The sequence below is a fragment of the Rhinolophus hipposideros genome, assembly GCF_964194185.1.
Source record: "Rhinolophus hipposideros genome assembly, chromosome: 4".
NCBI classification, from domain to species: Eukaryota; Metazoa; Chordata; class Mammalia; order Chiroptera; family Rhinolophidae; genus Rhinolophus; species Rhinolophus hipposideros.
Window position 1 is genome coordinate 89,831,620 of NC_138050.1, and position 24,990 is coordinate 89,856,609.

Here is a 24,990-nt window from a genome sequence, read left to right on the forward strand (position 1 = left end):
TGGCTTTTAATTCTGTATCTGACACTTTTTTCAGGTTTTAAATTTTTATTTGCATATTAAAAATGTGCATTCCAATAATCAAATCATTTCAAAAATTGGCACTCTGATTAAACTGCATTTTACAGCCTGTAAGACCCCTTGAATCAACTTGGGTTTTTAGTCTTGTTTTCACTTGTGTTTCACCCAGCTTTTTTCTTTACCAACACGCAAGTTGTTTTCTTGCCCTGCCAGCCAGACAGGCAGATGGGAGAGGTAGATGTGGTCTTCGTTGTCAGTAGTTCTTTGATGTGAAAACGGGCAGTACAGTCATTTCAACTTGACCCAACCTCTTTGCATCTTACAAAGCTAAACAGCTAAAAGAAAGAAAATAAGAAGGCAATGCTTGTTGGATGTACAGTGAATGTTGGTGTGCATGCCTCGTTACGTTTCACCTGCTCGCTTCTACTGTTCAACCGTTCCTTTGAAAGGTGCTGGGTTTTTCTGTTGCATTTTTGCCTTCTTCAATTTCCACTCATTGAATTTCTCAGTCTCAGCCATATTGGGTTCATCAGACATGGTTGCAAAGGAAGCAGAGCTAGGGTGGGAGCAAGGGGAGTCAGATCTGCTCAGTGGTCTCCGCTGGCTGAGTACCAAGAGGAATTTCTTTTGATAGAAGGGGAATTGTTGCACATTTATGTATATGAAAAGACCGTTAAATGGATGAAAGGAGATAAATAAAACCAATGACTAATGATACAGGAGAGAGAGAGAGTCACCTGAGGGCATTGGATTTTACTGTGGAGAGGGGGTATCTAAATTACTTGAAGCAATTACTTTAGATGAGATATTGAACATTTCTATCTGAAAAGAACAAGACAGATTCTGTGGATATATATATATATATATATATATATATATATACACGTATAAACATGTGTATGTATAAATGTGTATATGTATATGTATATATGTATGTATCTTGGGGTGGAGGACATATGCGGTTTCTCTTAGATTGCTTTTATTTTCTTACAGAGAAACAAAGCAATGAGTTAGCTAATGTGCATAATCATCTGGGAGAGGGTGAGAGTAACAAAGTGGAGATTTATATTAGAATCACTGGGCAGAACTAAGGGCACTCTTAAAACTAATGATTATGAATTTAAATTAGAGCCAGATGTGGGTAGAGAGATTTTAATGGTAGCTCTATGACTATAACAATCAAAATGAAGTAAGTGGGGTTATATGGAGAAATGACAAAATTATAAAGGAAGAATCAATGGATTAGAGTTCTTGGTGAGGTTAAGTAGTTGGAATCAGGATTTTTGTGGGTTCTAGCTGAAAATATAAAAACTGATGTTCAGAGAGCATGCTATTTGATATTTGGGTTATAGGTAGGTGTGATTATTGGTGGTGACAACTTCTAGGGTATGATTATATAACACTTTGTGACTCGTGAAGGATAGAACAAAATTATGAAAGGAAAGGTAAGAATAATTAATTGAATACTGAAATCACCAACAATTTGGTTAGAAGAAATGTAAGAGAGAGAAACTGAGCCATTAGCTGACACTTCAGGGAATGAGGAGGAGGGCTCAGCATCTACAAGAATCATCACAGGTGCACAGAAAAACACCATGAGCCTCGATGGAACTTCAGAGATTTATTTATTTTTTTCTGGCTTCTTTCAAGATTTTTCTTAGTCTTAGATTTTCTGAAGGTTGATTATGATATTCCCAGGTGTATATTTTATGGTATTCTTCTGCGTGGTATTCTCTGAGCTTCATGGATCTGTGGTTTGATGTTCGTCACCAATACTGGGAAATTCTTAGTCATCATTCCTTTAACTATTTCTTCCATTCTTGACTCTCTTTCTTCTCCCTCTGGTAATCCCATTATGTGTATTTTACAATTTTTTTTTGTTTGTTTGTTTTTGTTCTACAGTTCATGGATTTTCTGTTCTGTTGTTTTTATTATTTTTTTTTCAACTTTGTATTTCAGTTATGGAAGTTTCCATTGACATTTCTTCAAGTTCACTGATTATTTCCTTGACTGTGTCCAGTCTCATGATTAGCCCATCAAAGGTAGTCTTCCTTTTTCTGTTATGATGTTTTTAATTTCTTTCTGATTCTTTTTAAAAAGTTCCCATCTCTCCATTTAAATTACTCATCTGTTCTTCATTGTTATCCATTTTTCCTATTAGAGTGCTTAGCATTTTAATCCTCATTGTTTCAAATTCCCAGTCTGATAATACCAACATGTTTGCCTTACCTGAGTTTGATTCTGATGTTTGATCCATCTCTTCAGACTGTGTGATTTTTGTTTTTGTTTATTTGTTTGTTTGTTTTCTTTCAGTATGCATTGTAAGTTTTTGTTGAAAGCTGGACATGATGCAGTAGGTAAAAGAAATAGGTAAATAATGCCTTTAGTGTGATGTTTTACATTTATCTGGGTAGGGATTAGGCTGTATTTACTGTTTGCTGTAGCTGTTGATGTTAAAAGCTAAAATTCCCTCTGGTGTTCTTGCTTTTGTCTTCCCCCATCTTCCAACATTTTCTTCAAGTTTTATTAGAGACTTCTTCTTAACATCTGAGATGCACGGTTTATTGCTTTGCATTCCTTCATTCTTACACAGGAGCTGTACTGAAGTAGTGGTAAGTTATGTATGAAAAGGAGGTATTTTATAATTGTGATTAAGTCTGTCTTTTAGTAAGCTCATGCCATTTTGAGGTGACCTACACAAGTGTTGCTCAGTTTTGTTTTGTTGGTATCCTCTTAGCTGAAACAAGATGGCTAGTAGAAGCTGGAATTTGATATTTACCTTCCCCCAGATCAGTCAGGCTCTGGTAGTACCATAGTTGCTTATGCTCACTAAATACTCCTGAGGTCAGGTTAAGCTAAGAACAGACTGCTCTGGGTAAATTTCAAATTATCTAATTTTTCCCTCTCCCTTCTGGAAGCAAGAGGACATTTTTTCCTGATCTTCACAATGAGAACCTAATGGGGTTCCTGGAGGTAATAAAATTCATGTAAGTGTGTGGGCCCCTTGGAGATTTTATCCAAGGGGCTGGGTCCCTTGGAGATTTTATCTCTAGTATTTGTCCACATTGAGCCTTCAAAAATTTACAGTTTAGGTTTTTCCTACCCTGATACTGCTCTTGCCATTCTGCTCCAGTAAGCTGAGTCTCTGTATCCACCTGCCTTTCTCTTCAATTATGGTGACAGCACTTTACACTGTACCTCAGTTCTCTGATAGGTCAGAATAGTTGTTGAATTCCATTTTATTCAGTAATTTTTTTTTTATTATTTTTTATTTTTTTTAATTTTTTGTCCTCTTGGCTGTGAACCGAAGTGAGAACTTCGAAATGCTTTACATACCAGACTGGAAATCAGAAGTTCTATACAGTTTTTAAGGAAAGATAAAAAAGTCAGGTATGTAACCTGCAATTAAAAATAAGGATTACTCCAACTTTGTATTATACAAAGTGTGAGAGAGAACTCTATATTTTGCGTTGGCCAATATAATTCTTCCTTCTGATGCAGTCTATTATAGTGGACAAATACAATGAAGTACTGTAAAACACATAATATTTTATTCAGCTTTGAGTAGAATACCTTCATATTCCAAATAACTAAGTTTAATAATATATTTCTAACATTGACATATGATTTGCTGTTAACAACGTAATTGAATTCTAAAATACAGTGTCTTAGCAAGCCTAGCAGCTTTCCTTCACACATCACTAATCCTGTCCAGTGGTTCCAACAGCTGTGCTATAAATATCAGAGGAGGTCACCATCCATCATGGGCACATTTATATCAAGAGGGCTCCTGGGATATGATATGGAATCCACATCAACATGTGTGGAGAAGAATGCCAAGTACACGTTTGTGGAGTATTGTGAACAGCATTGGAAAAAATATAAAGATAGGCTGTAAAGGTGATAAAAATCTTGAAAAGTACTATAATAGGAAAAAACTGCAAACCTAGCAAAAACACATTATGTTTTTGCAAAGCACAAATATATTGTTTAGCTCAGCTGGAATCTTTACTTACCGCCTTAGGCAGCTATAGCACTAAAATGAACATACATACACACACGTATATATTTAAGGCAGTTTTCCAGTTTTATTTATTTTTATTTTTTTAGTTACATTTATTGGGGTGACAACGGTTAGTAAAATTACATAGGTTTCACGTATACTATTTTTGTGGGGCCTTTTGAGATGTAGGAATGGGCAGAGTCAGAAGAGGACAGAAATTAGAAATGAAGGTGCTAAGAAAGGAGATCATAAATGATAACCAAAACACTTCCTTAGTTTTAGTGAAACAGACAAGATGGAGGTTTTGCAGTTATATGAAACGTTTAGGATATTATATATACAATCTAGCTAGGATTTTTAAGAGTTTAGACACAAGACCATTATGATATAATCAAGGGATTTCTCATTCTTTATATTATTGATAATAATTTGCTCTGCCATACATTTGGAAATTATATCATTTTTAAACCTGCTTCTGAGGGTTACTGGTCAATAGAATTACTTTGATCTGCCTTCTTATCTATTGGGTGTATAAAGTTCCTTGCATTTTTCCTAAAGTTGTGTGAACATTTTTAATTTACAGGTAGCTACACAAGGCACCATACACTGTATGCTCTGGTCATTTTCACTCTGCTGTCCCCATTATCAATGAGTATATTAGTTCTAATATATTTTAAAGCAATTTGCTTTAAAAACTAAGCCATTGTTCAGTTATAGAGCTAAGATTAGCCACCTTTTTAACCTGCAATTAGAGATGAAACATCTCCTACACTAGATCCTAAATTCCAATTCCTGGCTAGAGCCATTGGAAACAATTAAGGAAAATGTTGTGGTTGTTATGAAACAATGACAGTTGGGAGCATGAGGATTATACAAAAGGAAGAAAATAATGTCAAGGAATTGGTGGCATTTGGAAGTGAGAACTGATAATTTAATTGAAAATGTTTCAGTTCATGAAAAGTAAATGCAAAACATTTGTATACACAGTTCACAGCTATAAAAGGAACATTCAATCTCTTTTCACTGCAAATAGATATATATTAGGAGTTAAAACTTTTCCCAAATTTAAGCAGGTTTAGGATAAATTTAAATTTAATGGTGAATAATACCGATTTCAAGAAAGAAAAGTAATAAATTAAGTCTATGGAATATGGCCTGCAAATTTAAGTCTGAGTAAATATTATAGGCAAAAGGAAATCAGCTGTGTAAATATTTTTAATATTTTGGTAAGCAGGAAACAGAAACAAAGTTTTAGTTTGGGTATTACTGATTCAGTTGATTCAAGTTAAGGCATGATAAAGTTTTCTTTTTAAAATTAAACACACTTTCACAAAAGTCCAGTAGTTTCTTGCTCAGGCAATATTATAAATCCATTTTTAATATAATTCAAGAATAAGATATACGTTATTAAGATGTAGCGTAACCACATTATAATCTTATATTTGCCAATTTTGAAATCACATTCCAAGAGTAAATCCACTGATGGGATCATTACTATAATTTTTAAATTATAACCCAGATGTAGACATAATTTTTATTAATTTGGTTTAGAAATAAAGCATAACATCTACACATTTATTAATTCACTGATCATTCTACAATGTGTACATCTCTGATTTTTTTCAAGTCAAACCATATAAGGAATATAAAGTTATTTTTCTAGCAAATGAAAAAAAATAGCATTACTTTTAGCTGTTCTGAATATTTCAAAAGACAGTAAAGACTATAAAAACTAAGTGGCTCCCAGAGGAGAGGTGGCTTGAGAACTGTTAATAAATAAGTAGAATGAAAATAATATCTATGCTTATATCCCCAATTCCCAGCAATTATTTAACAGATATCTATAGTTAATTTAAGTTTGTGTGATACCAGAAAGATGAGTGTACTCATTAGGTGAGAGCTGGTCGTTTTCAAAATTACTTAAATGGAGACAGATTTTTCTAAACTGTTTCTTAGCTGAGGAATTGAAATTCAAATCCCAAAGAAAAGCTTTAACTGTTTCACAGAATCTCACAACAAGTTTGCAAAGAAGGTAATGCACCATTACGGGAAAAAATATATGCTCTAAATGATTAAATTATTTGTCATGTTCATCCTGCACTTGGATCTATGTTTACCAGACATAAAAATACATATTCTTTTTGTTAAGCTCCCTACAAGCACTCATATACTACTACAACGTAACAATTAATGTATTTCTTTGTCTTTTTCTCTCTGTCTCTCCCTCTCTCCATAGATAGATAGATAGATAGATAGATAGATAGATAGATAGATAGATAGATAGATAGATAGATGCATGATAGAGATGTTACTATAAATAGTTTATATGGACATTCTTTGCAACCTGGAAGTAAGTAATAAAAATCAGTAATTTTTATGTATTTTTTATTCATGTGGATGTTTATAGTCATAAGGATGTTTTAGTCAACAGAATATTGCGTATTTGAGAGTGTACCCATAGGTTTATAATGGAACTGAAAAGTTTCTGTCTCCTAGTGATGTTGAAACCATTGTAACATTGCAGTGCAAAGGTTGCAAAAATCAACAACACTGTAGCTGAGATGGCAAACAACTTTAACCTAGTGTGGATGAGGGTGACACTGAGAGTCTCCTGAAGGTGGTTCCTGAGAAACTAAGGAATGAGGAGTTGTTAGAACTGGAACAGGAAGGACAGGAATTCATTGCTGAAGAAGGAGCAACAGAAAAGGAAATTGCAGAACAAAGAAAAGAATGCCCAAGAAAATTCAGTGAAGGAGTTATCATCCTTTTACAGACATCAGCAAACTCCTTAAAAAGTTTGAAAACATGGACCCCAACATCAAAAGTTTTCAATAATAGAGAGGAATGTTCATGGTGCATTTTCTGTCACAAGCAAATTTGTGGTGAAAAAAAGAAACAAACCAAGCTTTGGCTGGTGACCCCACAATAAATTACTTACACAGATATCATATTGTCAAGTTGTACATCTAAAATTTATGTAACATTATTAACTAGTCTTACCCAATCAATTTAGCTAAAATAAAAATAAAAATAAAACAGGGAAACAAACCAAGAAAACAGCCATGGATATATTTCTGAGAAGAGTGACACTTCCTCAAGAAAAGAGCCTCAGGCAGTTATTTCAGGAGGTATCAGAAAAAGGCATTGTTATCATAGGAGATGACAGCTCTCTGTGTGTTACTGCCCCTGAATGTCCTCCAGTGGGACAAGATGTGGAGATGGAAGACAGTGATATTGATGACCTGACTTTGTGTAGGCCTAGGCTAATGTATGTATTTATGTCTTAATTTTTAAAAGAAAAGTTTAAAAAGTAGAGATTTACTAAAATTTTAAAAATAGAAAAAGATTATAAAATAAGGCTATAATGAAATAAAATATTTTTGTATAGCTGTACAATTTGTGTTTTAAGCTAATTGTTAATACAAGAGTTAACAAGTTAAAAATATGACATTTATAAAATAAAAATGTTACAGTAAAGGTTAATTTATTATTGAAAAAAGAAAAACAAAGTGTACAGTGTTTATAAAGCCTAGAGTAGTAAATGGTAATGTCCTAGCCTTCACATTCACTCACCACTCACCCACTCACTCACTCACCCAGAGCAACTTCCAGTCCTGCAAGCTCCTAGACAGGTATACAAAGTTTTATCTTTTATACCATATTTTTACTGTACCTTGTGTATGTTTAGATATGTTTATATACATAAATGTTTACATTGTGTTACAATTGCCCATACTATTCAGTGCAGTAACATGCTGTACAGGTTTGTAGCCAGGAAACAAATGGCTCTACCAGAAGAGCCTCTGTGCAGTAGGATGTGCCACCTAGGTGTATGTAAGTGCATTCTATGATATTTGAACAATGATGAAATGGCCTAATGACACATTTTTCAGAACTTATCTCTATCAGATAGTAAGCGACACATGATTGTCTAGTTATTTTACAATTGTGGTACGAGTACTTGTAACAAAGGAGTGACTTGCTTTCTGATTTCTGCCCTACTTTGCTGCTCCCATTACTTTACTGGTTCCTTTCCTATGTCTGATGCAATCTGACAGGTGTCCAGTATGGATTGTAGCCCAGCTCCCAGATATTCAGGCCCTGCCATTTCAGTTTTTCCATGTCTGCGTTTTCTAGGCACTAGTACTCAGCACATGTCCTGGTCAATTCCACTCTCTTGGTGCCATCAAAAAGCAATCTCCACAACCCCTCCCTTCATTTCTTGAGTGACAGGTAAGACAGAATTCAAATTCATGATTATGTATGAAACATATTTAGTTAAAAATAAATAAAAAATCTCAATCTTCCCTGACGTAGAGTAGAATAGATCCATGATACCCAAATTAAAACTTTTATTTTCCACTCACCCAGCCCTCCTTAATGCCTTGCGTTATTTTGGTGACACCATAGAGGACTCTGGAGTCTTATGAGGGACTCCCTGAGGATGGCTACATATGTACCGAAATACCTGGTACATGATACTATATATTTTACATATAAGGCAATTTCTCACTACATCCCCACTTTGCCTTTGTTCCCCCTGCTGCCTCCAGTCTCCGATCATTTTAAGCAGTTGGACATCTACTCTTAAGAGTTTGTCCAGTGCTGATGTTTGTAACTATTGCTGATTATTTCTGCCCAGTGCCTTTTTGTGACTTCAGATAACTCTTTCTTTAGAATTGAATTCAATATAAAATGTTTAGAAAAAAGTTTTATGTACCAATTTAAAAATAATACCTGTATTTATTAGCTAGAATAAAATTATTGACTCTTTTGCTTTTCTTTTTATCGTGATTCTAGACAAAATATTATATACTAATTTTATCTTTCTCTCTTTTCATCATAAAACATTAACATTATAAGTAGTATTGTGCCTGCAGGAGACATAAATCTGGAATTGCATTAATAACAACTGCCCCATCATGTGATAGGGATCAGCCATTCAAGGAGCTCCATTTAAATAACATTATTAATTTCCTGCAAAATAAATTTAAACTCATGCCGAGGGTCAAAGGATTTTACTAGTGTGAGTTAAAATAACATTGCCTTTAAAAAAGGAACCAATCATTTTGAATGAGTACCTGTTTGTGTGCTTTTCTACATGGACTCAAAAGTAAAACAATCATGTTTCCTTTTTCCTCATCAGAATACAGAGGGTGAATATTAAGGTGGTCACACTGCTGTACCTGTAGGTGATTGAAGGAAATGTGATCTTTAAAATAAGCAGCCTTGTTTAGTAAAGCAGCTTTTTCCTGTTGTACTTTATACACCACCAGTCATAGGAAAAACCAAGCCAAAGCACACCCAAACCCAGAAACAAAACATAACATAAAACAAAAAACAGTGGATTAAACACACACACACACACACACACACACACACACGCACACACACACACACACTAACACTAACATCCACAATTCCATTCATTCTTTTGGTTTGAAATGTTCCATATAGGCAAATCTGATCAGTTATGACTACCTGCAACTTCATTGTAAAAAAAAAAAATTAAAAACTGAATAGTAAGAGTTATGAAGGAGTTTTGTGTAACTTATTTTTATTGACGCTTCTTTGTTTTCAGTGGTTCTTGTTGAATTGAATGTGATTTAGCTCAAAATGGGCTAAACCTGATTTCACAAAATCTGTGTATTATTCCCAGCCTTCTGTTCCAAAATAGCCTAGCTCTAGATCTAATTTAGGAAGCATAAAATTGACTTCTGAAAGGATAGTTAATGATCTTGTGCCTCTGTGAATGTCCAATTTTTAGACTTTTCACTGAGTAAATGAGATATATATATTTTTCACAAATAGTTTCAATCTAGAAACTCAACAAATTCTGTTTGGACCATTTCATATGTTAATTTTGATACTAGTAAAACAGGGAATCTAGAAATGATAAGATTGATTTTCATTCATTTTCATAGTTTTCATTTTTTAGAAAATTAATATCTACTTCATAACTTTAATAGCTTAGATGCTATATTTGAAATAAAGAGTGGTAAATTTGCTTTCCCCAAATGTGAGAAAAATGAATCATTTTCTCCTATGACAGAAATAATACTGATGTTACAGATTTGAGTTTTTTTAATATTAAATAAAGTTACCATTTATTAGTTTTAACCATAAGGGGCAATTAATTCTTTCCTGGGATAATTGAAGAAATGATCAGTAAACTCAATCAGTTTAATTATACTGTACAGATTCTTAATATTGAACTTTACAGCCACAGGAACTATTGTGACTAAAATATTACAGGCATTATTTCATAAAGCTTAATCGACTAAAAAGGTAAATTAAGACACTTATAAGAAATTAAAAATGTTTTTAACCACTATTTTATCAGAGGGACATCTAAATCTGTCTTATTAAACTCCTAGGCATGCTAACTAGCCTTCTTTTCCTGATGTCCTCAGCCTTTATCACCTTTCTGTTTACCGCTAAGCGTGACCTGGTAACTGCTACCAACTTGACTCTCTTAATCTCTGATTGTTCCTCTTCCTAATTGTGTGATTGAAAGTTTCTAATACATTTTAATTTCACACTTTAATTTTTTATTCTTTTTGTCTCCTGTTCCTGTACTTTTTACAAAGCCATTATCCTACTCTGTGTCCTCTTCTTCCTCCTCCTCCATTTCCTCTTTCTCACCTTCTGTCTTTCTCTGGCTCTTGTCTTGTTTTGCAGCCACATCTGTCAGTAGGTCCCCAAAGCACCACACTCAGCCTTCTGCTTCTTGCATTAAGAAGATGGCTGGCACATAGCAAGTACTATATAGCTTTTCTATTTTATTATTGTTATTATATAGGTGCTATTAAACTATTATGCTATTGTTTTATTATTTTTTTCTATTTTCCTTCAGTTTAGCTTATTTTAATTTTCTGTTTTTATCCAAATCACACGGTGTTGTTTGTTGTTTCTTAGAAATGATGCTTTTGGACTTGAAAAAGACAGGAGTACTAGAGTGTCCTCCATTCATAAGGAAAGTGAATCCCTTCTATTTTTGGGACATCAATAGATTCCTTGAATTTAAGCATTACCCTGCCACAGTTACAGGAAAACAAATGTTACCAGGTAGACTATAGCATGTAGCCCAAAACTATTTCAAACAATTTATACCTGTAAGATGATTAAAATACGTACCTATACGTCAGTGATTCTGTTCTTCCACTTATATATCCCTTTTCCTGGTGTAAAGATGCACATCCAATCTGATGAAAATATCAGAGATTGAGCTTTCACCCTTTTTCTCATCACTCAGATAGCCACCGAAATCCATTAAAAATACAGTTGGTAATTGTGCTACAATTTTGTTGCTTTTTCCAAAGGACATTTAGAAATCTAAGTCAGAAAACATGGTATCACTCTCTAGATTATAGTTAGCATTATATAGAGATTACTACAACCCAACCATAAAGCAAGTGACATTTATGTGAAAATCCATTTATTCTTTATTGATCATAAGCTCTTTTATTCATTTCATTGACTAACTCTTTTCATATATTAACTGGTACATTACGTCAATTTATTATTCATGTTTTGATTAAAATTATGCATCTAATGTTGTATTATTTTTGCTGTGTTTATTTTTATGATAACCCTTATTTTTTATCAGTATTTATATACAATAAGTTGTAACATGTTTTATTTTAAGATAAACATTTAAGTAAAATGAGTCAAAATGAAGAAAATACATTTTAAATATGATAGAGTATAAATGTAGATATAGCAATAATTATGAAGCAGTATTGGAATGGCTGGGAATATTTTAGTGTAGGAAATAATTATACAAACGATTAGCATGCTAAAAAGTTGTGGTGAGAAAGTATAGTGCTAGACAAGCACAAAGCAGGGTGGTAGGCCTAGCTTTGGCTAGCAGAAGGGAGACAACTCGGTTAAGTTGTTGTGAAATATTTTCCAGGAAAATTGGCATCGATTTATTCCAAGAATTATTAATAGATGACACTTACTTAAATCAAAGGATGAAGGGAGAAGGTGTATAGAGAGTGCTGATGGCTTGCTTTCATTTCTCAGAATTAGTTGCACACTCACCTTAAGTTCTTTGTATAATCTGTTCCCCCATCTTGGGCTACTTTTACCTTTATATTTCTTTCCATAATTAGCTTCTCTTAAAGCTTGTAATTTCAGTGCAAGTGTTACTTCATTAGAGAAACTTACCTGACTCACCAGACTGGATGAATCTTTCCTATATTTTTCTCTAGATACTTATGTTTTTCCTTGAGAGCATTTATTATATCAGAGTTTTTAATTATAGATCTGCTTGTTTACTATGTTATCGGCTATAGACACTGACTGCCTGATAGCAGGATCATAGTTTTTCTTTAATTTTTTGGCTGACAATTTATCCCCAGAAATCCTGCAGCTATATACAGGGTGCTGAATAAATATCAGTTGAGTGAAAGAATGAATGAATGAGTGAAATGTTCTTGGCAGAGAAAGGAGTGTAACATTGAGAAAAGTATATAATTTCAGAATGGTTTCATATTATCTCTGGGGCTTTGCAAAAATAGCTTCTGCATAGCACACTGTATCCTAATTCCCTATTTACTTGTCCGCCCCTCTTCGTTATTGTGAACCTGTGAATAGGAACTGTGCCTTTTTCATTATACCTTCAGTGCTTTGTATATTGTCTAGATCAGTTAGAGTCAGACAACAAGCAGCTATTTTCACCTGTTAATATCAATTATTTAAACAGAGAGAATTTAATACAAAAACCATTAACCAGGCATTAGAGAATTGAAAAGGCTTCTAGGACGAGAATGAGGTTCGGTAGAGTTAATAATTGGAGGAAGCAGCTATAATCCCTATGTCTCAAGACACAAAGGGAAGGCTGTGGTATCTTTAAAACTGAAGAGGTCAGAGGATGGGGAGCCAGCCAGCTATCCTGAGGAGAAGCAACGGGCTGCTTCTAATTGTTTGTCAACCCTGAAAACTGAAATCAATTTCTCTTACTTGAATCAGCTATCAGTACTAAGGTGAGAACCATTACTGGGGTGATAACAGAAATACGAAACAAAAAGGAAGAAGCAGGCCCATTCTTACTCTTCCAGCCTTCCTTTCTCACTCTAAAACCCTGCATTGGCTGACTAATACATCTAACTGATAAAATAAAAATGCGGTTTTCAGAGTCTCAACATAGCTAGAATATAAAAGGGTAGATTTGAAGATAAGAGCAAAAATAAATAATTACCTAGCACAGCATCCACATACTTCATTTTAACAACAAAAACAACCAATGGTTGTTTTTTTTAACAAGAAGTAATTTTCATTTTGTATAAACAGAATTTACTCTTCCACTCCCCCAAATTACACAAAGTTCCCACAATTAGTAAATCCATAACTGGGAGGCAGTCACAATATTCACCTCTAGGCTGTGTTAGTTGCTTCTCACACTCATTCCAGTCCCATGTGAATATTTTGTACCTACAGACAAAGTTGTAAAATAACCACTAACAATGATCTTTGTACAAAATTACAGTTAAAGATTTAAAAAAATACATATATACATACATATATATGTGTGTGTATGTGTATACATATATATGTATGTACATATATATATATATATATATATATATATATATATATATATATGTATGTATGTATACACACACTCGCGTGCAAATATAACACCCAAAGGAAGAGATTTACAGCTGGTACATTTCTTGTTCCTATACCTGTTTATGAATCCATAGTTGATTTGCCACTATCCATTCCCTGCTTTCTTTGCTATTAGGTAAGAACTCAATAAGTCTAGTTCTTTTTTTTTTTTTTTTTTTTTTTTTTTTTTAAGGAGGGTGCAGCACATAGTAGCCCATGTGGGAATTCATCTGGCAACCTTGGTGTTAGTAGCACCATGCTCTAACCAACTGAGCTAACTGGCCACTCCAGAAAAATATTCATTCCTAAAGAGATCAAATCTTTAATGGTTCTTCCTTTGTTCCTTTGCTGTAGTTTTGTTTTAACTTTTACTACTGGGCATTAAAGAACTAAGAGGCACCCTGTAGAGATTCTAGACATAATCCTCCCAGATTCCCTATTGAGTTAGCAGCAATGCTATTTCCCCTTGAAATCTTAATCAATTACTCAGTCAGTAGAGTAACCTTCTTCTTTGTCTGCTGGTTCAAGATCATAAAACAACATCAATAGCAACACACCAAAACAAAAAAGCTAATAGCTGAGTGGCAGATTCAACTTCTAATTTAATGGAAATATATTGTGTTCTCTCTAAAACATTCCTCTGAGGAACCATGATCTCTGCACCAGCAGAGCTCAAACCTGTGGGAATTAAATAGAGGAAAAAATGGGGTGAGGTATTAAGTGTAATCATGAGAGAAACCACTCTCACGCTTACTACTTAATTCCCAGAGCAATATATTCTGCACCATATCTTGGTTGCTGATTCATAAGATATACTGCATTCTATAGGGTAGAGCCCCATTATTCTGGGATATTGTTTCCCAACTGGCATTCATTGGTTGAGTCTTCAAAAGGCATGTACTAATTACCCCATGCCAGTTGCTTATAGCTAATGGGGCTTGGGTTAAGACCTGTGAATTCTATGGGCATTAGCCCATAGCTGTACTACTTATACTGTGAAATCTGTACCTTACTGAGAAGCAGTTCAGTACAGAATACCATGCTGGTGAATGAAGCAGTTGATAAATTCATGGATTGTAATCCTAGTAGTGTTACGGGCAGGAAATGCAATTCTATACCCATGATATATTTCTGTTCCTTTGACAACAAATAACTGCCCCATCCATGGTAGAATTTATCCAATGTAATCAGTCTACCACCAGGAAATGGTTCCATGTACAGAACAACGTTTTTTTCTGCTGTTAAATGGTTACATACTTGATATGACATGGTGAGGGGAAATTTCTGTAATTACATTGCTAACATTATGATATTTTTTACTTGGGTTCATTGTGTAAGCACAGGGTGGCTGAAGAAACTGAATTATATGCACAGTATGAGTCATCTCGTACATGTGATTATTGAAATCCTTGTCTGCAGAGGGCAGTCTTTGAGGAGTATGCACGTGAAACACAAATACCTTCACAAATGGCAGCCATTCTTGGAGTTTCATCCCAGTGTTTTTATTTCAGAACTCCTTGCTACCAGTCTCACAATCTTGTTCATTTCAAGTCTTTGATCATCCATCCTGACTGTGAACAAGTACTCATATATCTATGTCAATCTTATAGCAGTTTCTCAGTGTAGCTTAAGTAAAAAAACAAATTTACTGCTTGATTTTCTACCCACTGGAAAGATTTATCTCTCCTATTGTCTTTCAAGACCACTTCTGGATTGGGATGTATCTCAGCATCTATGCAGTTGTAGTTGGAACCAGTGTATTGTGTAGACTATCTATAAATCAGGAACGTGCTGTTTGCTCCTCAGTTAACTGACTGTAAGATATTATTTATGAGACCATAAGCCTGGATTAGAGGAGACAGACAATATCACAGGGGTTGATATGATGTAGTATGAGCCACCATCTCTTGCAACTTCTATCCATTTTTCAAATTTTCCTGAGCTTAATTTTTTATCCACTATTTTCACTTGATGATAGATTGCTTCTCCATAAGCACACATTTGTGGTTTTGTGGAAAATATAACAGCCAATTGATGAGCATTTCAGGTAATATGATTATTGATTTCCTATTTTAGGCTTATAGTGACTACCAGAGTTGGGTAGAAGCCCAGGACTCTTTCTCAAAAGGACAATAGATATCAGGACAAGAAAAATAAATTTGGTCTCAAAGCCTAGACGTTGGTGCTGTCGTTCACTTATTGGGGATTTCCAGGGGCTTCATACAACACTTACATTTTTCACAGAAATTTTATTCATTGTATATGCTCTCAGTATCTTTGGATATGCTCTCAGTCTCTATCAGGACTGAGTGAAAGCTGGGGACTGTTTCTCAAAAGGAGAGTAGTTATTTTCTAATGATGATATGGACTGACTCCCAAACCCTAGAGTTCTATGATGTTTTTCTCACACTGTTTTCTGGACGTGCAATGCATTGGCTCTGTGTTCCACAATAACATTGAATATTGTTGGGTATGCCGTGGCTTAAATCTCATGTGGAAGAGCAGCTTTCCCAGCAGTCTGTACTTGTTGGTGAGCCGCCTTTTATTCTCATCCATACCCAAGACTGTAGTTATGTGAGATACTTTGTAAGTGGGTTTGAGGACCACACTCAAAATATCTTTTGGCAGAGAACAGAGTAGTTGGTATAACCCTAAAACAGTGCTGTGAATTAGTACTCTTAGCCCTGCACAGTAAAACTCAAACTGCTTTCAGTATTCCTTACAATTGGTGTAGAGAGATAATAAAAGAAACACCCAGGTGAATGGGCTCATACCACATACCAGAGCTGAACTGATATTTTCCAGTAAAGTATACTATTTAGAACAGCATCCAGAGTTGTTTTCTGATTTAAATGATAATAAAATAGGTATTTTCCAAGATGTATGTACTTTCTGCATAAGTCAGAGAACCTTTCTGTGTTTGTTTATTTACATAGTGGCCTGATATTGAAGTCAATTTTTTCTACTTCTTTTCTCTCCATCCAGAATTGTAACCAATTTCTGTCAAATCCCGCTCCATTCTTGCTTTCTGGCACTTTGGAAGGAGGTTATAGCTGCACTTTCATTAACCAGTACATAATTAACTCGGGCTAATTTTAAGAGATTAGTCCATCAATTTTTATGAAACAGAAACAGATACAAAATTTTGTTTTAAAAAACAGTTGAAAAGTCTTGGGAAGTAGAAGTCTTGGGTGATCTACTCTTGGTTTGGTAGACATTGCAGGAAGCCACCAATGGTTCTCTCAGTTGTCTGCAACATTGAAACAGTGCTTTGCAACTCTACTCCAGAAGCTTCTGGAAGCTTTTGTTTGCCCTCTGTGGGAAACTGCTGTCACTGCATCAGGAGTATGATGGGTTCCCGTTCTGTGCTGACTTCCTGATTTTGAGCAAGTCCTTATCCTTGGAGAAATCAGAGCCAGAATTCTGTCAGCAAGCTACTTTGCAAGTTGTAGTTTTTAGGTTTCCTTCCCCTGTGCACCAGGGAAATACTTAAAGGCTGAGGTAGAGCTAGGTATCAATAGACAATACTGACACAGAAATCTTGAGTCATTTGAGTCTGTGAATCTGACTGAAAAAGATAAAGTACTGGAATGTTCAAAGTAAAGATGTGCATTTTACCTCCGCACACTGTATCAGTCACTGTGGCAATATTGTAACTGACATCCAGGAGGTATTCAACTGACTACTCAGTGGCTTTAAAGCAAAAGGCGAACATACAAACAACATTTTAGGAAAATGCTAATAGTCTGGTACCAAGAGAAACAAGGAAATATCTTGTTAAACCTATAAGAATCCTTTGGTTAAGAATAATAAAATAGATTCCCGTATTTTTAAAGTCATATGTGATTACAGTGGTTTCCTTTGGGCAAGCCTTAGCAATTTCCAAGAAAAAAGCAAAATTGGTGATCCAGAGGAGAAATGATTTGTGAAATATTTTTAAAGAAAAAATCTTAAAAATAAAAACTGTGAAAAATTTATTAGCAGTAAATTGGAAATTCTAAAGAACTATTGGGAAATGAAAATTAATTGGATATTATTGAAGAAAGTTGAAAAAAACTATAAGTCAGAAAACATGCAGAACAGTAAACAGCAAAGGATGCCTGGGTTCTACAGTTTCTTGCACCCAAAATTGAAGCTTGCTAAAGAAAATACCATTTTCCTTAGAGGAAAAAAAAATAGTTGAAAATTGCTAATTTAGGGGAGAAGCTTATTAGTGGAAGAGAACACATGAAATTTGAAACCTGTGTTTAATTTATATACAAAACTAGTGTGTATATATATATGACCACATAGTCAGTTCTCACCATACATTTAGGAAAAATAAGAACTATAAAAAAGAACCAAAAGAAAACAAATTATTACACAGAAACAGCATAATTTAGATAAAAAGAACTTAAAAATAATTCTACACTATATTTCACATGAATTTGAGAGGATATTGGATCTACAAATTCAAATCATGTTGACTGAAAAACATTTCTTAAAAATTTTAAATTCTTAGAAGGGATTGGTTACTAATAGGATATCAAAATTGTAATCACAAAATTAAAAGCTTTGCAAAAACAATGAGAAGCAGATTGTTGTGAGACTTCTTCACTTTAACATTGAGTGCTAGAAGACAAAGTACTGTTAACTTCAAAGTACCAAGCAAAATTTATTTTGAACCTCAAGCCGTCTACTCAGAAAAATTAATATTAAGTGAAGACATTTTCATACATATATGGATTCAAAAGTTTAATAAACTCTTGTGAGAAAAATTTACAAAGCACATATTGTAGCAAGAAGAAAATAATTCTAAGAAAGAGGAAGGTATGAACAATAAGAGAAAAGAGCTGACAAATCAGTACTGATTGTAGATTGTGCATGTTTGCTAGCATACGCTTTTTAAAAGCATGAATGTAAAATTCAAACGATTTCATTGTTGAAGATGACTATGTAAGTAGTGAAAGTATTTATAATTAAAAAAATCAATAATGATACTAATAATAAGTCTGAACATGTGCAAAGAACGTTGTGTAGTTGAAGCCGTGTTACATTCTTCATCCCCATTCTCCACAATGATATAAAATTATGAACTTCATATTAGTGATTTAAGAATAATAATTAGATATCCTAGAAGTATGAATATAGTGCAAGGGATAAAAATTGTTTCAACAAAAAGCAGGAATGGGGAAATACATTACAGTTAAAGAAAAGAGAAACACAATAAATTGAATACATAAATACTCTTTACATTATAAATCTATTTAATTACCTATAGCTTTAATTAGGAAGAAAAATATATTGCTTATTCAGTACATGCAAATGGATAAAAATCCACATTTGAAAGGCAGAGAATCCCATATTAGAATGAAATTGACCTAAAAATATCCTATAAAACAGAGACATATATAAAATGAAATAACAAAATAGTTTTAACAGAAGAATGGAAAAGCTTTAAGACTTTATTAACAAGCCAAAAAAGGTCTAATAATATTGATAATAGTATAAACAGAGCAATGTGCCAAAAGCATAAAAAAGAAACGGATATTTTATTTTTTTTTTATTTTTATTTTTTAATTAATTTTATTGGGGTGACAATTGTTAGTAAATTTATATAGATTTCAGGTGTACAATTCTGTATTACATCGTCTATAAATCCCATTGCGTGTTCACCACCCAGAGTCAGTTCTCCTTCCATCACCATATATTTGATCCCCTTTACTCTCATCACCCACCCCCCACCCCCTTACCCTCTGGTAACCACTAAATTATTGTCTGTGTCTATGAGTTTTTGTTTCTCATTTGTTTGTCTTGTTCTTTTTGGTTTATATACCACATATCAGTGAAATCATAGGGTTCTCTGCTTTTTCTGTCTGACTTGTTTCACTTAGCATTATTCTCTCGAGATCCATCCATGTTGTCACAAATGCTCCTATATCATCTTTCCTTAACGCCGAATAGTATTCCATTGTGTATATGTACCACAACTTCTTTATCCATTCATCTATCGAAGGACATTTTGGTTGTTTCCATGTCTTGGCCACCGTAAACAAAGCTGCAATGAACATTGGAGTACACATGTCTCTATAGAGAAATGCTTTTATATTTTTGGGGTAGATACCCAGGAGAGCGATTGCTGGGTCATATGGTAATTCTATTCGTAATTTCTTGAGGAACCTCCACACTGCCTTCCATAGCAGCTGCACCAGTCTGCATTCCCACCAACAGTGTATGAGAGTTCCTTTTTCTCCACAGCCTCTCCAACACTTGTTACTATTTGTTTTGTTGATGAAAGCCATTCTGACTAGGGTGAGGTGATATCTCATTGTGGTTTTCATTTGCATTTCTCTGATGATTAGCGATGTTGAGCATTTTTTCATATGTCTATTTGCCATTTGTATATCCTCTTTGGAGAAATGTCTCTTCAGGTCCTCTGTCCATTTTTCAATTGGGTTGTTTGTTTTTTTGTTGTTGAGTTTCATGAGTTCCTTGTATATTTTGGATATTAGCCCCTTATCAGAGGAACTGTTTGCGAAAATCTTCTCCCATTCAGTTGGTTGCCTCATTATTTTGTCAATAGTTCCTTTTGCTGTGCAGAAGCTTTTCAGTTTCATATAATCCCATTTGTTTATTTTAGTTTTTACTTTCATTGCCTTTGGAGTCAAATTCATAAAATGCTCTTTGAACCCAAGGTCCATAAGTTTAGTACCTATGTTTTCTTCAATGCAGTTTATTGTGTCAGGTCTTATGCTTAAGTCTTTGATCCATTTTGAATTAATTTTGGTACATGGTGACAGATAGCAGTCCAGTTTCATTCTTTTGCACGTAGCTATCCAATTCCGCCAGCACCATTTATTGAAGAGGCTGTCTTTCCTCCATTGTATGTTTTTAGCTTCTTTGTCAAAAATTATCTGTCCATATTTATGTGGTTTTATTTCTGGGTTCTCATTTCTATTCCATTGGTCTATGTGTCTGTTTTTCCGCCAATACCAAGCTGTTTTGATTATTGTAGCCCTGTAGTACAAGGAAAAATCAGGGAGTGTGATACCTCCAGTATTATTCTTTTTTTTTAATATTGCTTTGGCTATTCGGGGTCTTTTGTGGTTCCAAACAAATCTGATGATTTTTTGTTCTATTTCTTTAAAAAATGCCATTGGGATTTTGATGGGGATTGCATTAAATCTGTATATGGCTTTGGGTAATATGGCCATTTTAACTATGTTGATTCTTCCAATCCATGAGCACGGAATGTCTTTCCATTTCTTTGTGTCTTCTTCAATTTCTTTCAAAAATGTCTTATAGTTTTCAGCATATAAATCCTTCACATCCTTGGTTAAGTTTATTCCTAGGTATTTTATTCTTTTTGCTGCAATTGCAAAAGGAATTGTTTTTTCTCTCTCTTTTTCTGAGATTTCATTGTTGGTATATAAGAAAGCAATGGACTTTTGTACGTTGATTTTGTAGCCAGCAACTTTACTGTATTCATTGATTGTTTCTAATAGCTTTTTGGTGGAGTCTTTAGGGTTTTCTATATATAGCATCATGTCATCTGCAAAGAGTGACAATTTAACTTCTTCATTCCCAATTTGGATGCCTTTTATTTCTTTCTCTTGCCTGATAGCTCTGGCGAGGACTTCCAACACTATGTTGAAAAGCAGAGGTGATAGGGGACAACCTTGTCGTGTTCCTGTGTAGAGCAAAGGGCTTCAGCTTTTCACCATTAATTATGAGATTAGCTGAGGGCTTGTCGTATATGGCCTTTATTATGTTGAGGTATTTTCCTTCTATACCAATTTTAATAAGTGTTTTAATCATAAATGGATGTTGTATCTTATCAAATGCTTTTTCTGCATCAATTGATAGGATCATATGATTTTTGTCCTTTATTTTGTTTATGTGATGTATCACATTGATGGATTTGCGAATGTTGAACCATCCTTGTGCCCCGGGGATGAACCCCACTTGGTCGTGATGAATAATCTTTTTAATGCATTGTTGTATTCGATTTGCTAGAATTTTGTTTAGGATTTTGGCATCTGTATTCATCAGAGATATAGGTCTGTAGTTTTCTTTTTTTGTGTTGTCCTTACCAGGTTCTGGTATCAGGGTAATGTTGGCCTCATAAAATGAGTTAGGGAGTACTGACTCTTCTTCAATTTTTTGGAAGAGTTTGAGCAGGATTGGTATTAGATCCTCTTTGAAGGTTTGGTAGAATTCACTGGTGAAGCCATCTGGTCCAGGACTTTTGATTTTGGGAAGGTTTTTGATGACTGATTCAATTTCATTACTGGTGATCGGCCTGTTAAGATTTTCCAGTTCTTCATGATTCAGCCTTGGAAGGCTATATGTTTCTAAGAACTTGTCCATTTCTTCTAAGTTATTAAATTTGGTGGCATATAGTCCTTCATAGTATTCTTGGATAATCCTTTGTATTTCTGTGGTGTCCGTGATAACTTCCCCTTTTTCATTTCTGATTTTGTTAATTAGTGTCTTCTCTCTTTTTATCTTAGTGAGTCTAGCCAAGGGTTTGTCGATTTTGTTAATCTTTTCAAAGAACCAGCTTTTTGTCACATTAATTTTTTCTATTGTCTTTTTGTTCTCTATTTCATTTAGTTCTGCTCTGATTTTGTTATTTCCTTTCTTCTGCTGACCTTGGGTTTCGCTTGTTCTTCTTTTTCTAGTTTTTTAAGGTGTAACATGAGGTTATTTATTTGGGATTTTTCTTGTTTCTTGAGATAGGCCTGTAATGATATAAATTTCCCTCTTAAAACTGCTTTCGTGGCATCCCAAAAGTTTTGGTAGGATGTATTTTCATTGTCATTTGTTTCTATGTATCTTTTGAGCTCTCCTCTAATTTCTTCTTTGACCCAGTCGTTCTTTAAAAGTATGTTGTTTAATCTCCATGTATTTGTGTTTTTTCCTGCGTTCTTTTTGCAGTTGATATCCAATTTCAAAGCTTTGTGATCAGAGAATATGCTTGGTATGATTTCAATCTTCTTAAATTTGCTGAGGCTGATTTTGTGTCCCAATATATGGTCTATCCTTGAGAATGTTCCATGTACACTAGAAAAGAATGTATAGTCTGATGTTTTAGGATGAAGTGCTCTATATATGTCAATTATGTCCAATTCATCTAATGTGTCATTTAGGGCTGCGATTTCGTTATTTATCTTCTGTTTGGATGATCTATCCATAGCTGTCAATGATGTATTTAAGTCCCCTAGTATAATTGTGTTTTGGTCAATTTCTCCCTTTAGTTCTTTTAGTAGTTGCTTGGTATATTTCGGTGCTCCCTGATTGGGGGCATAAATATTGATGACTGTTATGTCTTCTTGTTGTATAGTCCCCTTTACCATTATGAAATGTCCATCTTTGTGTCTTGTTATCTTTTTCACTCTGAAGTCTGTTTCATCGGAAATCATTATGGCTACACCTGATTTTCTCTGGGTACCATTTGCTTGGAGAGTCAATTTCCACCCTTTCACTTTGAGTCTATGCTTGTCCTTGTAGCTGAGATGTGTCTCTTGTAGGCAGCATATGGTTGGGTTTAGTTTTTTGATCCAATGTGCTACTCTGTGTCTCTTTATTGGTGAGTTCAGTCCATTTACATTTAGGGTGATTATTGATATGTGAGGATTTCCTGTCATTCTGTCTTTAGTTTTCTGGTAAGGCTGTGTCTCCATTGTTTCTTTGCCTTTTTGCTGTTGTCTGTTATTTCTGTGTGGTGGTATTCTATGATGTTTCCCTCTGTTTCTTCTTTTATTACAGTATATATTTCAGATTTGGATGTTTTTTGAGTGGTTACCCTTGAGTTTATGTAAAAGAAAGTTTGATATTTAGAGTATTCCAGTTTCTTCAGTACGCTTACTTTCTCTATTCCCATATTCCAGTTCAGGCCTTTACGCTCCCCCTTTTTATGTTTCGGTTGCCACAAGTTGTCCCTGTTGATGGTGGTCTAATAGCCTCCTTTAGTATTTCTTGTAGTGCAGGTTGTGTATTAGAAAATTCCCTCAGCTTCTGGATGTCTGGAAAGGTCTTTATTCCTCCTTCATATCTAAAAGAGATCTTTGCTGGATATATTATTCTTGGCTCATGATTTCTCTCTTTCAATAGTTTGAATATTTGGTTCCATTCCCTCCTAGCTTGTAGAGTTTCTGCTGAAAAATCTGATGATAATCTAATGGGCTTTCCTTTGTAAGTTACTGTCTTCTTTTCCCTGGCTGCCTTGAGGATTCTTTCTTTGTCATTGATTTTAGACAGCTTCAATACAATGTGCCTTGGTGAAGGCCTGTTGGGATTGAGGTAATTAGGTGTTCTATTTGCTTCTTGGATTCGAGGATCCAGTTCTGTCCACAAGTTTGGGAAGTTCTCATCGACGATTTGTTTGAATATATTCTCTGTTCCCTTCCCTCTTTCTTCTCCTTCTGGTATGCCCATTATTCTTATATTGCTCTTTCTGATGGAGTCAGAAAGTTCTTGTAAAGTTCTTTCATTTCTTTTAAGTCTCAAGTCTCTTTCTTCTTCCCTCTGTGTAAATTCCAGGTTCCTATCTTCGATGTCACTGATTCTTTCCTCCATCTGGTCAACTCTACTACCTAAGCTGGATATTTTATTGTTAATTTCTTCTATTGAGTTCTTAATCTCCAGAAATTCTATTTGGTTCTTTTTCAAGATTTCAATCTCTTTTGTAAAATGCTCATAGTGTTCTTTGATTGTGTTTCTGAGTTCATTAAACTGCCTTTCTGTGTTTTCTTGCATCTCGTTCAGTTTTTTCAGAATTGCGATCTTGAATTCTCTGTCATTTAAATCACAAAGGTCCATATGTCTAAGTTCCTTTTCTGGAGACTTTTCACTTTCTTTCTGAGCTATCTTGTTGCCTTGGTTATTCTTGGCAATCACTGATTTACTATTTCTCTTCCTAGACATCTACAGGAGTGTCTTCTGCAACAGGTTGATAGGTATGCGAAGAGCTTTTGGAGTTCCAAAGCTCTTTCTGCACCAGATTCAGAGCCCGTTTGTTTCAGCAGTTCTATTTACTCCTGCAGGGATCCGCCCAGATAGGTGGGGCCAGGGGCGGGGTGAGTTGTGAGAGGTGGCCCAGAGCAATGGCGGTGACCACCACCACAGCCAGTCCTGCTTCCACAGCTCCCTCCCCTTTGCCGGAACTAGTTGAGCTGCGAATCTGTGTCTGCGGTCCACAGTTCTCAGAGCAGCAAATATTCTGTCCTTTGATCCGACACTGCTGCTTTATCGCTTCTAGCACCGGGCAGGTGGGGGCGGGGCGAGCTCTGGGAGGGTAGGGAGGGTATGGCTAGTCTCCGTGCCTAAGGCTTCCGTTCTCCGCTCGGCAGTGACGGCTTAAACCTCCGATT